This window comes from Zootoca vivipara, chromosome 5, assembly GCF_965207765.1.
Source record: "Zootoca vivipara chromosome 5, rZooViv2.hap1.1, whole genome shotgun sequence".
NCBI classification, from domain to species: Eukaryota; Metazoa; Chordata; class Lepidosauria; order Squamata; family Lacertidae; genus Zootoca; species Zootoca vivipara.
In genome coordinates this window covers 91,158,322-91,172,730 of record NC_142588.1, presented here as the reverse complement: position 1 = coordinate 91,172,730, position 14,409 = coordinate 91,158,322, and positions in this window count along the sequence as shown.

The following is a 14,409-nucleotide window of genomic DNA, read 5'->3' as shown; positions in this document are numbered from 1 at the left end:
TTATCGTCAACAGAGCAAGGATGACCCCAACTCTACCTTTGATGAAGACAACCTGGCAGAGTGTGTTCTTGACCTCTTTATCGCAGGGACAGAGACAACTGCTGCTACTCTGCAATGGGCACTGCTCCTCATGGTGTCTTATCCAGATGTTCAAGGTGAGGGAGAACTTTGCAATGGAAGCAAGCACCTCTCTGGATCTCTGTAGAGAAGAGCTTAGATTTATTTGCTTTTTAGTAGCAGATTGTAATTCTTCCAAGGTTTCATATTGGGTGGATGACAGATATTTATTCATGGTTGCACCCAAATGGTACAACCTTTCCTCATGGGGTGTTACTCCAACCCCATAATCATGTGTATTGCCCTTTTCTGAACCTTTTATATAAAAGTAGTTAGTATGATGGAAACAGGCAATGTGAGCAACAGCAATGGCTAGCACACAGTCTGTGTGTAAATAGTGAGTTTTATTCCAAATAGTCAAAACAAAGGCAAGTAACCACAAGAAAGACTGCAACTTCCTGCTCAAGACCACTAGTTAATCAGATGATGACTCATCTAGCTCTCTAGCGTGAGTCCACCTCCTTTTATTCCTACGCTCGAACAACGCCCTCTGCCTCTCTCTCTGTAATTGCCATTTCCTCTTATCCTGTAACCCTCCCCTCCTACGTTCCTGTAACTTTAAAGAACTAGGACCAGACTCGGACAAACTCTCTTCTGAGGTTTGAGTTATTTCTGCCATTTGCTCACCCCTCCCAGCCAGTTCCTTTATCAAAGCAAGCCTCCCTTCCAGTTCCGGGCTATCAGCCAAGTCCGACAGCTGAGCCTCATTAGTTATCGGCTCTAACCTAACATCATCCCCCCCTCTAGGGGCCTCCTCTCCTTCCTCCCGCCTCCGCACTTCCTTACTTGGGGCGTTATGAGATACCTCCCACCATTCTCCCTCTTCACTTCCCCAATAACTGCAACCCGGTTGCGACTCTTCTACTTCTTCCTCCTCTTCAAACCCACCATTCACTTCAGCTTCCCAGTCTGCCTGTTCTGCCTGCTCCTCTACCCAACCCCGGGGTTTGGGTTTATTAGGGTACCTATGGTGAAACTCTCTCTGCAGCCTAGATGCATGTATATCACTCGCATTCACCCATGAGTTCTCCTCTGGTCCGTACCCTTTCCAAGCCACCAAATACTGTACCCCCCTGCCCCTTCTACGAGAGTCCAATAGCTGAACCACTTCATATTCCGGTTCACCCTCCACCCAGATGGGCAAAGGTGGTGGCTCCTTCCTCTTCTGATACCGGTGTCTTGGCGTTACTGGCGATAAGAGTGACCGATGGAACACCGGATACATCTTCATTGAAGTCGGTAAACGTAACTTATATGAAACAGGATTTATTTGTTCCAACACTTCGAATGGCCCTACCCGTTGCGGCAGTAACTTCTTACAACGTCCCTTGCTCGGCCAATCTTTAGTGGATAGCCAAACTTGGTCCCCTACCCTTATCTCCTTGCCCACTTGCCGGTGTTTATCAGCTTCTGCCTTATACAGAGCCTTCGCTTTTTCTAGCTGTTCTCGCAGAATACTGTGCAACGCTTCCATTTCTTCTGCGAACTGTTCAGCTGCAGGCACTGCCAGTCCATCTCCCTGACCTGGAAACACCCGTGGATGTCGCCCATGGCAGGCAAAAAATGGCGTCTGCTGTGTAGAAGCGTGCACAGCATTATTATAAGCAAACTCAGCCAACGCTAGTTTCCCAACCCAGTCATCCTGTTGATAATTCACGTAACAACGTAGGTACTGTTGCAACGTCGCGTTCGTCCGTTCGGCCTCTCCATTTGTCTGAGGATGCCGAGCCGATGAGAGGCACACCTCCACCTTCAGCAATTGCATCAGTCTCCTCCAAAACTGGGAGGTAAACTGCGTTCCCCTATCAGACACAATCTTCTGCGGCAATCCATGCAATTTGAACACATGTTCTATGAAGAGTTGCGCGGTCTCCTGTGCCGACGGTAATTTCTTGCAAGGAACAAAGTGTGCCATCTTGGAGAACAGATCTACTACCACCCAAACCACTGTCTGTTTCTGCGACTCGGGCAAATCAGTGATAAAGTCCATAGCAATGCCTTCCCACGGTGCTTGTGGTGTGGGCAGTGGTTGAAGTAGCCCGGCTGGTGTTTCGCGAGGTCTTTTGGACCGTTGGCACACTTCACATGCCCGGACATACTCCTTGACCTCCTCCTGCATCCGTGGCCACCAAAAATCCCTTGATACCAGACGTTCTGTCTTCCACTGCCCAAAATGTCCTGCTGTTGGACTGTCATGGCATTGTCTCAGCACCCTCGCACGAAGCTCTCCCTCTGGCACATAGAGAGCTTCCCCCTTGTACAGCAGCCCTCCTCTCTCAGTAAACTCCTTCCCTTGGACTTCCCCCTTACGTATTGCCTTCCTCTTCTCTTGAGCGAACCCATCCTTCTGCGTTTGTTGGAGAAAGTCTGACCGTTCTAATGCCGTCATCGTTGCTAGCTGCAGTTGTTCGGGGCTCAGGATCAATCTCCGTTCTAACCCGGTCTCTATTTCGGAATACTCCGGTTTTCGGGACAATGCGTCCGCCCGCTGGTTCTGAGCACTAGACACATACTTAATCCGGAAATTGAACCTGGCAAAGAATTGCGCCCACCTAATCTGTCGTTGGTTCAATTGACGAGCCGTCTGCCAGTACTCTAGGTTTTTATGATCAGTGCGTACCTCCACCTGATGCTGCGCCCCTTCCAAGAAATGCCGCCAAGTTTGTAGAGCATCCTTTATTGCCAACAACTCTCTCTCCCATATAGTATAATTTTGTTCTGACGAGTTTAATTTCCTTGAGTGAAAGGCACATGGTCTCAGTTCCCCTTTGTCATCTTCCTGGAGAAGCACCGCCCCAATGGCTTTGTCCGAAGCATCGGTTTCCACGACCATCGGCTTGTACGGGTCTGGATGAGCCAAGTATCTTTCCTCCACAAACAAGTTCTTAAGTCTCTCAAACGCCCTTTGGGCTTCCTCAGTCCATTTAAACGCCTTTTTGCCTTTCAAACAATCTGTTATCGGTGCTGTAAGGCTTGAGTACATTGGTATAAACTTCCGATAGTAATTGGCAAACCCCAAGAATCTTTGTACATCTTTTCGAGTCTTGGGTCTTTGCCATGACACTACTGCCTGAACCTTTGCTGGATCCATGTGCACCCCCTCTGGGGTGATTCTATAGCCTAAGAACTCCACTTCTGTTACGTGAAAGTGGCATTTCTCCAACTTAGCGTACAATCGATGTTCTCTTAGACGCTCTAACACTTCCTTCACATGTTGTACGTGTTCTTCCAGACTCTCCGAGTAGATTAATAGATCATCTAAATAAGCAAGGACCGAACGATCCAACAAGTCGGACAACACGTAATTAATAAATGCCTGAAAGGTGGCCGTGCCCGACTGTAGTCCAAACGGCATGACAAGATATTCAAATGTGCCGTACCTGGTGTTAAAGGCCGTCTTCCATTCATCTCCCTCTCTTACTCGTATCAAATTATATGCCCCCCTCAAGTCCAGTTTTGTAAAAATTTTAGCCGACCGTAATCTTTCCAGCAAATCCCCAATTCGTGGCAACGGGTAACGACTGGGAATCATGCGCTGGTTGATCTTCCTGTAATCAACTACAAGTCTTTTCTCAGAAGTGTTCTTCTTATCCACAAAGAAAATTGGAGCTCCTCCCGGAGTCTTGGTAGGCCGTATGAAACCCCGTTCCAAATTTTTTCGCAGGAACTCCCTCAGTTCTGCCAACTCCACTTCTGACATAGCGTAGATACGGCTGGCGGGTATCTCAGCCCCTGGCACCAGATCTATTTTGCAATCGTACTGGCGATGCGGTGGTAACCGATCTGCCTCCTTCTCGCAGAATACGTCTCTAAAAGACTTATACTGTGGGGGTATTTGTCTCTCTTCCCCAGTGAGCGGACCACAGTCTGGCGTACCATTGGCCTCACCATTCTTCTCCGCCCTGATTCCCAAACAATGTAGTCGGCAATACACTGACGAAAAGGTCATCGATCTCTGGCCCCAGGAGATCATCGGATCATGACGGGATAGCCAACTCATCCCCAAAACCACGGGGTAGGAGTTCAACCTGGTGATATGGAATGCAATGACCTCTCGGTGTCCCGGCAGTTCTAGACCAATTGGCATTGTGGCCTCTGACACACAGCCAGACAGCAACACTCTACCATCAATTGTTCTAACTTCTAAAGGTTCTTCCAATGACTGTGTCTCTATTCCCAACCTGCTCACCAAGTCCATGTCTATAAAATCAGTCGAGGCTCCAGAATCAATAAGAACTTCCACACGCTCGCCCCTTCCATCTGGGAGTCGTAGCATTGCGAATGCTGTAATTACTGGTAAGATCGGTCCAGGTGGAAGCCCTTTGGGTCTCTTTTCCCCCAACCCGAGGCCTCCAGAACGGGCTGGGTCATCTCGTTTCCCGACTGCTCCACTATGCCCTCTCCAGATGTTGTTACATTTGTGCCAGACAGCGCACCTCGGTTTCTTCCTACAGTACACTGACGAGCCATGTGATTGGGGGAGCCGCAGATAAGGCACAACCGATCTCTCCACCTTCTCTCTCTCTCAGCGTGTGTAATACTAGGTGTTGTACCCCTTCTGATAGAACTACGTTGCATGGGTGCTTCTTCCTCCACCCTTCGTGAATCCGGCAGCTCTAAGGGCACAAATGTCCTGCGGCTCTCTGACCTTCCTTGGCCCCTACGCAACCTGTCCAGCGATTGGAACCTCAGGTCTAGTTGCAAGGCGACTTGTGCCACCTCTTCCAAGGTCTTCAACCCAGGATTTTTTGCCAACTCCACCCGAATCTCTTCACTGAGTCCCGCCTTAAACAATCCAACCAAGGCCTTTCCTTCCCAGCCTAGTTGTCTAGCAAGTCTCACAAAAGAGGACCAGAACTGTGCTACAGTTCCCTTTCCTTGCTTAAGGCTCAAGAACTCCTGTTCCCACTCTGCTTCTTGTGCAGGATTCCTGAACATGCTATCCAGAAGCTTCAAGAAGGCTGATAAGTTGGTGAGCACTCGGTCATTAGACATTAGGTAAGGGGCAATACACTGCCGCGCCTTCCCTTCTAAAAGCCCCACCACCAGGGCCACTCTGGCATCATCATCTCTGTATTCTTCTCCCTTAAGCCTTAAATAATACAAGCAGGAAGCCCGAAATGAATCATACTCTGCACCGCTCCCACTAAAACGTGGGGGAAGGGGAACAAAATTCTTTGCCACTTGCCTGCCAGATAAGTCAGAGAGTTGTCTTGCTTGTTCTGAGGTCACTCCTTCCAGCCGTGCTAATCTTGCCTTCAACTCTTGGTTCTCTGCCCAGAGAGCTTCAGTATTATCTTCTAACTTCATCTCCATTGCTGTTGCGCCGACTGATAAATCCCCAGCCGGTTGCTGCTTCCCCTTTTCTTCCATTCTTGCTTAAATCCACATGCTTCCCCTTCAGCAGCAAGTTAGATGAGTCATGCTGTGAGCAACAGCAATGGCTAGCACACAGTCTGTGTGTAAATAGTGAGTTTTATTCCAAATAGTCAAAACAAAGGCAAGTAACCACAAGAAAGACTGCAACTTCCTGCTCAAGACCACTAGTTAATCAGATGATGACTCATCTAGCTCTCTAGCGTGAGTCCACCTCCTTTTATTCCTACGCTCGAACAACGCCCTCTGCCTCTCTCTCTGTAATTGCCATTTCCTCTTATCCTGTAACCCTCCCCTCCTACGTTCCTGTAACTTTAAAGAACTAGGACCAGACTCGGACAAACTCTCTTCTGAGGTTTGAGTTATTTCTGCCATTTGCTCACCCCTCCCAGCCAGTTCCTTTATCAAAGCAAGCCTCCCTTCCAGTTCCGGGCTATCAGCCAAGTCCGACAGCTGAGCCTCATTAGTTATCGGCTCTAACCTAACAGGCAACTCACCCAAAACCAGTTTCTCTGTTGTGAATGTGTTTTATTGTCTTTGTGGTGACTGTATTGTTTTGTTTTAAGATTGCTGGACTTCCAATTCCAAACAAAACGTTTTATTATTTCTTAAAAAGGTAGAACACTGCTAGGCGTAAGACTGCAAACTTAGGCGTTGTTTCCTTCTGCTCAGTCACCAAGATCTGCTGACTTGTTTCATCCAGTTCTGACTAACATTTGCGCTCCAGTGCTTAAAACAAACAGCAACCTATTCCCACAGTAATCAAGAGATCATTCCCAGAAAACTGGGAATGTCGTTTGGTTCCAGAATTTCTAGTAACTCTAGGATTTCCTTACAAACAGGTATAGAGTGTGCCATTTCCCTGTTCTATGTGGGAATGCATAAAGGTTCCATAAATGTGCTTTTATTTTGGAATTTTGTTTGGCATTTAACCTCTAGGCCCCTCTATATTCCAACAGACTCCAGAAGAGAGGCCTGTCTTCAGGGAAAGGGGATTCTGCCCAATCTTGCTGACAGGCTGATGGTACACAAAACCCCTATAAAAAGAACCCCTTCAAAAACTTGGAATGGGATGTCAATCCACATGGAGGAAGCCTATGACTTGAATTCATTTCAGGGTTGGTCTGCTTCCTAGATATGCTTCAGCTCCTGGGCAGCATCTGCTTCGCTCTCAGAAATAGGCAGCTTTGCCAAGAGGAGAAGCCTCCATTTTGTCTTTGCCTCAAGGGATAGCTGCTAAGGAGAGGAGGAACACAGAGCTGCCCTTACTTTACCTTCTGTGGTCTCAGTGCTTGGTCTTTTGTCAGCCGCTAACTCTTCTCCTCAGCGTGGCACAGTGGTTAAGAGCGGTAGACTCGTAATCTGGGGAACTGGGTTCACGTCTCCGCTCCTCCACATGCAGCTGCTGGGTGACCTTGGGCTACTCACACTTCTCTGAAGTCTCTCAGCCCCACTCACCTCAGAGTGTTTGTTGTGCGGGAGGAAGGGAAAGGAGAATGTTAGCCGCTTTGAGACTCCTTAGGGTAGTGATAAAGCAGGATATCAGATCCAAGCTCTTCTTCTTCTTCTTCTCAAGAGGGAAGGGAAGAAGCAGCTGCTCTCTCAGGAGAATAGGGAGCCAGAGCTCTCTAGAATCCCCTCATTATACTTAATTCCTAACAACCATTTTAAGTACCACCGCACGAAGTTGCTTGTTTTCCCCCTCACACTCCATCCACTGGGAGGCAACGCCCCCCCCCTAATATGAACCCCCCAATTAAGCAAGTGTGCTACTAATTTTCACTTTTTAAAAACCGCACTTGCTAGGTCTCAGTCATGCTGTTAGGCTGTTAGCCATCCTTCTCCCCTTTCCAGCTCTGTCTCTCTGGCACTGAGAGGAAAAGGCAGGCCGGAGTTACCAGGCTGCTATTGGTAAAATTCCTGAGGTAAAAGAAAAAGGAAGAGAGGCCCCAGAGGACTCTGTGGGGCACCTTCACTCCTCCTTTAGTATCTGTGGGCTCTAGTTGTGGCCAAATGCCATTTTGCTGCTGCAGCAAGCTGCTTAATCCCTGCTGCTCCTGCCACCTCCTTGGCGTTTTCTACATTGCCTCCAAAGATGGCAGCAGCAGGAGGGTTTGTTGGCCCTCAATCTGACTCAGGAGCATCATCGCCAGCTCTCCTCCTCTGCAACACGCTTGTGCCTGCTTTGCAGATTTCACCACAGAGGTGTTTGCCTTGGGGTTTGGCTGAGCAGGGCACAGTGTGGGTCACCACTGTGGCCAAGCAACCACTTTGCCAGGAGGAAGACAGGGGGAAATGGGCAGCCATAGAAGTGTGCTAACTAGCCTCCATGCACTGGCTGCAATTCTGTTCTGTGTGGGAGAGAAGCCAGGCATACTTCCAGCATTAAAAACTAGGCGCTGAGTTTCAGCAAGGGCAGAACTGAGTGGGTGAAAGAAACATTTGATCTGGCTCCTGATGAAATAGACTTCCCAGAGAGTAAGGAACTCCCCTTTGAATTTGTGGAAACACGAGAAACTGGCTGCTACTGAGTCGGGGCCAGGGTCCATCCAGCTCAGTATTGCCTACACTGGCTGCCATCAGCTCTCCGGGATTTCAGGGAAGGAACATTCCCAGCCCTACCTGGAGATTCTGGGAATTGAATCACGGACCTTCTGCATGCAAAGCAGATGTTCTACCACAGAGGAATATACCTTTTCCACATGCAGCTGCATTTATTTAATTGTTAACCCTATACAGCTTGATTGTCAGAAGTTTCTCAGATTTAAACCAGGGTATTTTAAAATAAAGCTTCATTTCCCACTTTTCCCTGCAGATAAAATCTACAAGGAAATGGAAGATGTTTTTGGTTCCTCCCTTTCCATTTGCTATGAAGATCGAAAGAAACTGCCTTACACCAACGCGGTGATGCATGAAATTTTGCGTGCAAAATATCCCTTATTAATTGGGATCCCCAGACTAAATGCAAAGGATTTGGAAATGCATGGTTTTCATGTTCCAAAGGTACAGGATATAGATAAGGCAGCAGTTGTATATTTTGAGAGCAAAGAGCACTTAATAGTGGCACTTTAAATGCACACATGTAGCACAAAATCTGAGGGAGAAAGATCTCCCCTCTCTCGAAAAGAAATCTGAAGATTAATAACCTGAAAATTAATAAATTCTATTATGAGAAATACATGCTATCTTCTGCTGCACCAAATCAGAATTTGAATCAAATATTGTTTGTATTGACTGTATCTCTATATGTGAGAAATGTGTTAAGATTTGGGGCAGTGAATGGCAAAACTTTTTCTGCTGGTCCAGATGCGTTCTGAGACAGCTGTTTCTTCTTTTCAGGGGGCATTTGTTGTTACAGATCTGAACTCTGTCCTTGTTGATCCCACACGATGGGAAACACCTGAAGAGTTCAACCCACACCACTTTTTGGACAAGGATGGAAATTTTAGGTCTAGAGAAGAATTTCTGCCATTTGGAGCAGGTAAACATAGAAATAATTTATGGTCATGTTTAGTAGCTTGTTTCAAACAAACTGATGGTCAATGTTGATTAAACAGAGTGAGGGCCATGAATGGATCCCCTGTGGTTTAAAAATCAGGTTGGGGTCATCATAGGTGCCTTCTCACACTGAAGATAGTAGGTGCCTGCAATGAAGGACTTCAACTTTGCCCATTGACTTTGTGGGGGCCCTGCCCCACAAATACATTATTGTGGGTGCTGAAGCATCCCTTGCCCCCTGGAGTTAGCTCCAGTGGGGGTCATAGTGCTGATAGAGCAATGGATTTAGCACTCTTCTTCCACGCCGTTTTTCTAATCTGAATTCTCCCTCCTTACAGTAGGAGTAACGATCCAGATGTTGTTGTGCAGACAACCATTAACTCTGCTGCAAATTGCATTCATAATATTTTTTTGTGTGTGGCTATTGCAGGAGGTGACCCCAGAACAAACAGTTGCTCGAGCTTCTTCCCTCTCTCTTTCCGTCTCTCTTTCCATTTTTTCTTTTTGTTTTAGCTTCTGTTATCTCCATCACTGTTGCACTTGGTAGATGCCATTATTGGCCACCAGGTGTCTGCTCTGAGATTCACACACAGGCAATGTGTGATTAAATGCACTTTGATTTATTCCTTCTCTTATGCCCTTCTGGCAGTAGTTAGACCTGCTTTCCCAAAGTACTACATATAGTGAGTGATACAACCATGACCTGTATGCTCCATAACCAAATGCTCATGCTGCTTTCAATCTTCCTTTGGGAACTGCAGCCACTCAAGGTCAGCTTCCAGTATTTCCTGGAGCAAAGCCAGCACCCTCAGCATGGGCGTAGGCAGGGGGGCAGGAGGGGGCAATTGCCCCCCCTAGAAGCAGGGCCACTGGCCAGCCTGCCCCACTGCCCGCCCGGTGCCGTCTCCCTTCTCCCTGGCTGGCTGTGGGGCGGGCGGCGGGAAAGCACCAGAGCCGCGCAAAGCGTTTGGCTGGCTTTCCCTCCCTCCGCCCCACAGCCAGCAAGGGAGAAGGGAGACGTCCCTTCTAGCCGGCTGGCTGTGGGGCGGGCGGAGGGAAAGCCAGGCAACCGCTTTGCGCGGCTCTGGGGCTTTCCCTCCACCTGCCCCAGCGATTGCAGAGGGGGAGGAGGGAGTCGGAGCAGCCCGATTTCGGGCTGATCCTGGCTCCCCCTCGTCCCTTCCTATCGCGTAGGGGGGGGGAGGGAGTCGGAGCAGCCCGATTTCGGGCTGATCCTGGCTCCCCCTCGTCCGTTCCTATCGCGGAGGGGGAGGAGGGAGTCGGAGCAGCCCGATTTCGGGCTGATCCTGGCTCCCCCTCGTCCCTTCCTATCGCGGAGGGGGAGGAGGGAGTCGGAGCAGCCCGATTTCGGGCTGATCCTGGCTCCCCCTTGTCCGTTCCTATCGCGGAGGGGGAGGAGGGAGTGGAGCAGCCCGATTTTGGGCTGATCCTGGCTCTCCCTCGTCCCTTCCTATCGCGGAGGGGGAGGAGGGAGTCGGAGCAGCCCGATTTCGGGCTGATCCTGGCTCCCCCTTGTCCGTTCCTATCGCGGAGGGGGAGGAGGGAGTGGAGCAGCCCGATTTTGGGCTGATCCTGGCTCTCCCTCGTCCCTTCCTATCGCGGAGGGGGAGGAGGGAGTCGGAGCAGCCCGATTTCGGGCTGCTCCGATGTGGCCCCGCCCCTTGGCCCCGCCCCTTGCTCCCCGCCCCTTGTCCCCCCCCCCTGATTTTCATCCTGGCTACGCCCCTGACCCTCAGGATGTCAACCCAGAGAATTAAAGGGAGATGTGTTGGGAGTAGCTGTTTTCCAGCTTTCTGTTGTTGTTGTTGTCATGGCTAAAACTACTTGTTGAGCAAATCAGATGAACTGGAGAATAGATGGAGTTGGCTATGACTCACGTGCTGCTTTCCCCTTCTTTCCTTTGCAGGGGCCCGAGCCTGTGTGGGAGAGCAGATGGCCAAGATGGAGATATTCATCTTCCTAACCACCCTGTTGAGGGCTTTCTGCTTCCAGCTGCCAGAAGGAGTGAAAAAACTCAATAAAAAGGCTGTTTTGGGGCTGACATTGCACCCCTATCCTCACAAACTCTGTGCTATTCCCCGCTGCAGTGCATCAGGAAGCCTATCAAAATAATTACTGTAGTTTGTTTATTTATTGCAATAAATTCATCCATCATTCTTTTCCCCTTGGCTTTCTCAGTTCTACTATCACTGGATCAACAAAAGTCTCCTTCATTTGCAGTTTCTGCATACGTACTCAGGACTGAATTCTCTCTCTGATCTTACATATTTTTTACTCTGTGCCATTCAAAGATGAAAAGGGAGCCTATTTGTTGAATCTGCTCTATGGTAGTATTTATTTTCTCAGCTTATGAAGTACTGTACATGGTATGTTCTCCACTAAGTAGTGCAGGGGTTCCCAACAAAATTTTCTTGAGGACCCCTCATCGAGCCGCTATTGTGACAAGGACCCCCATTAATTCCTAATCCTAAAATTAAAAAGTGAGAGCCAAATTAAGTGTCTTTTTATATTTTATATTTATACGTTTTTTACAGTTACAACAGAGTACTCCATCAGTATACAGTTTTAATTTTCAGTTCTTAATGAGATGAACCACTTTTTAACGAACGGTCCATTTTTAACTACGCGAACTGTAGCTTCCGCGAAAAACAACGCTTTGTTTACAAACACTACTGTTTTGCAAAGAGGCAGCGCACGCCAAGGAGGAGGGAGGGGAATGGAGAAGCTACCTGCACAGTAGCGCACAAATGAAGCCGACGCGCGCAAAGCATCTTGGGGAGGTGAGTGTTAGTAGAATGTGTGCGCTGCCTCTTTGCAAAACAGTAGTGTTTGTAAAGCGCCACCTAACGGCATACAGCAGAACTACTGCCTCTATCTAATTCTAGTTTTGCGCTAGACTCTGCTCATGCAGGAAGCGGCCCAAACAAAAAATCTGTTATCATACGAAATATATTTAATATATTTTTTATTCTAATAGCATCTTGCGGACCCCTCTGGCATAGCTCGCAGACCCCTGGGGGTCCCCGGACCACCTGTTGGGAACCACTGAAGTAGTGAATAAGACATTTAAAAGGGAGAATTACATGCTGAGACGGCTCCATAGTGGAATTTTGTGCTGTGTTGACATGCTAACCTTATTTGTAGCACAAAAACATAGCTTTTTTCGATCCAGAATCGTTCATGCTTACCCTCAACACACTGCTTTCAAAGTAGGCTGATTCTAGATTCTTCTCTCACCTCATATGGCCCAAGCTGCTCTCGCTGAGCTGCTTCTCTCATGGCTGCAGTGCACCTCCCCCTGTATTCAGTAGCTCTTGAAGTAACACTTACACCCAGGTATCAATCGACCTTTTTTTCTGAACAAACGTAGGAATGTGTTGTGTTTTTAAAGTATCCCAAGGCTCTTCATTGAAGCTGCAAGATTAACAGGGCAATGTCTCTGGAAATAAATGATGTACTGTAGTACCTTATTGCTCACTTAAGTGTGGATTTAAGATACTACAAAACCAAAAGGAAGACGATTTTCCTTGGTTTGTTTTTATTAACCTTTTTTATTAACCTCCTCTTTGCTTTCCTCTTTGCAAAGTGCTGAGAAAAGGAGGCAACACATCGACCAATTCTTGGGCAAACTGTTTTAATCTGTGGTAAACCATAAACCAGACAGTGATCCAGGGTAATCATCTGTTTCGGTTAATGCTTCTTCAGTTTTATAACTAAAATAAATCAAATAAATATAAGTCAATAATCATGTCATACATACTATTAAATAATACATTATAATCAGGTCAATAGCCGGCATGGACACGAATCTATACAGTCCATATTATTTTTCCTCTTTGCAAAGGGCTTGGAGAACTTTTAATATGCCTCCAGAATAAGGCCATTGCTGACTTTTCACACACACCATTGCCTGGCAAAACAAAGCAGAAGCAGAGAGAGAAAGAATGCAAACCACCATAAGTCTCACCTTTCCCCTGGGATGCCCTTTCCATGAGAATTACGCCCTCCCATCCCTGTGAATAGTTAAGGAAAACATGAGGTGGAGCTGCCAGCTGCCATGTCTAGTTTGGTCCTGACATTGGCTCTTGGTGGCAAGCCACTTTACCTGTGTAGGTGGGGGAAATGCCGCTGTAAAGCAGTAAAGAGGAAAAGGAAATATTGGGGAAACCTGTCACCTGGAAAAGAGCTTCCTAGATGCTTCTCCCCACACCCTAGCTAGCAACAGCTTTACTTCTGGTTTAACCTACAAGTTTCCCTATCTCCCTGCCTGACAAGGGCATTTTCTATACTTAGTATGCATAGAAAGTGGGCTTTTAGTACCGCAGCTCCAGCCGCCTGGAATAAGTTGCCAGCCAAAATCAGAAAAGCACCTAGTATTTTGATATTTAGGCACCTTATTTAAAAAAGGCTAATTCATGTAACCCTATCATTTTACTCAATAACAGCTGTATGATTTCAGAAATGGTTTTATACAATGGTATACAAGCAAGTTTTGCTCAGAAATGGCCCATTCAAATTAAGGGCCCTAACTCAGTCATGTCTATTAATTTCAATGCTTGTACTCTGCGTAAAACTTAATTGAATATCCAGGGCCAACTTCAGAGGGTGGCAAGTTGGGGACGTTTGGCAGGGACCCAAGGCCAAGAGAGGACCCAGAAGTCTAACAATGTTTTATTTAAACTTTATTTATTTAATATTTCTTTCCTCAAACCAGAATTGTTCATGTTTGACTGCTTTCATTGTATGCTGATTCTAGATCCTGCCATCCACAAGTGGCAACTTAATATGTGAAAACCCTCCTCATGATTGTGTTTTTCATGCCTTTCCTCTGTGCACATGCCCTAAATCAGTGATGGGCAACTTTTTGAGCTTGGTGTGTCAAAATTCGCCAAAAAACCGAGCATAATACGGTTTGTCACTTCGAGAAAAAAACCATAATTTCACGATATTTATGGTTTAAATGACAAAAATGTATAATTGTAATATATAACTGTATTTAATAAACCAAAAACTAATTATTTAACCAAACCAAACCAAAAACCCCTTATTTATCACAAAGTGCCCAGAGTTGTTGGGATTTTTTGGGGGAGTTGCTGACCAAAGTTTTGGAGGTTTTTTTGGGGGGGGGGTGCCTCAAAGCTGCTGCGCTTTTTTGGGGAGAAAGAGAACAGAAATATATGACGAATAATACCTTCGCTGGAACTAACACGCAGCACCGACATAGTCTGCCAAAGTGCCAAAAAAACCAGCACAGAACGGGTTCAAAAACGCACGCTGTTACACCCAATCATTGTCTGCCAAAGTGCCAGAAAAACAGCACAGAAAGGGTTAAAAACCAATCTCTGGCTACCAGCAACAACAATAACAACAAAAAGGACCAGAGTTTTAACAGCGGAG